Raw genomic sequence first — 1,158 nt, forward strand, 5'->3', positions numbered from 1 at the left:
ATATATATATATATATATATATATACACACACAAATGAAATCTGGAGAGTATAGTAGGAAATAATTTATTTACAACATCCTTACATGTGTTTTGGTGACAATCACAAAACAGGTTCTATCAGGATGGCTATATGCAATCCTAGATCATCACATCATCAGAGGTTTCTGTTAGAAATGCTTCAAAGACCCTTAACAAGAAATTTTGCCAAAATAACACAAATTCTTTTAACAGGCGTCTCTTTTAAAGAATAAGGAATAAATTGAATTCTAAAATATTGCTTGCATTTTGAGCAACTTAACTTGCAATTGGAAAGCGTTTTATATATATATATATTGAGTGGACATTCCTGTAATTCTCAAGAGATGAGGGTTCCACATTTTCTTGGCTGAACAACCTGCACAAATGATATGTTAATAGTGATGGAATGTTAATGCTGTACATGAGCTCATTGCCTCCATCAAATCAACATTGGTTATCCGATGCATCATGTGCCACATGTCAAAGTTATCACTGAGCAACACAAAATAAAGTGTTTTACTCAAAAACAATATATTAACTTGTCCAGAAATTGATCAGGAGTGCAACACTGTAGCCTCTAGGCCATGTACCTTCACTCTCTCTCTATATATATGTGGATTCAATTCTATTGCATACTACATTGGAGAAGGGTCTTATATCATACTGCAGGGTTAGCTAATGCCATGTGGATGAAAGTTGGTAGTTAGAATTTATGCAGAAGGCTGAAGGATGTATATGAGCAGGTGAACAGCAGAATCAGTAAACTCTAATATTTCTTTGCATATAGCTTTGTGCTGATTGAAAATCCCACCCTGGTTCCTTCTGATTTTCCATCTTCCAAAGTTGATAAAATATGCAGTAGTCAAAGTGGTGTTGTTAATTAAAAAGCAATACTTGAAGGAGGTGTCCTTGCACGACTGCCCTCCAATGACTTAAACCAACTCAATATATATATATATATATAAATTACATTTCAGTATAAAGCTAGATTTATATATATATATATATATATATATATATATAAGATGCATGCACATACCTACACTCATTTCACTCACACACTCACTCATACACATGCACATTCATACACACATACATGCGCATACATATAGATTACTGCTTACGTATGTATTATATAT

At 33.2% G+C, this 1,158-nt stretch overlaps 1 protein-coding gene across 8 annotated transcripts in view; it reads right to left on the reverse strand.

The window, feature by feature from the left end:
- LOC106869746 (twitchin) overlaps window positions 1–1,158 on the reverse strand; it is a 176,103-nt gene that overhangs the window by 156,888 nt on the left and 18,057 nt on the right. The gene's annotated exons all lie outside the window — the stretch shown is intronic.

This window comes from Octopus bimaculoides, chromosome 7 (genome assembly GCF_001194135.2).
Source record: "Octopus bimaculoides isolate UCB-OBI-ISO-001 chromosome 7, ASM119413v2, whole genome shotgun sequence".
In the NCBI taxonomy this organism is placed as follows: domain Eukaryota; kingdom Metazoa; phylum Mollusca; class Cephalopoda; order Octopoda; family Octopodidae; genus Octopus; species Octopus bimaculoides.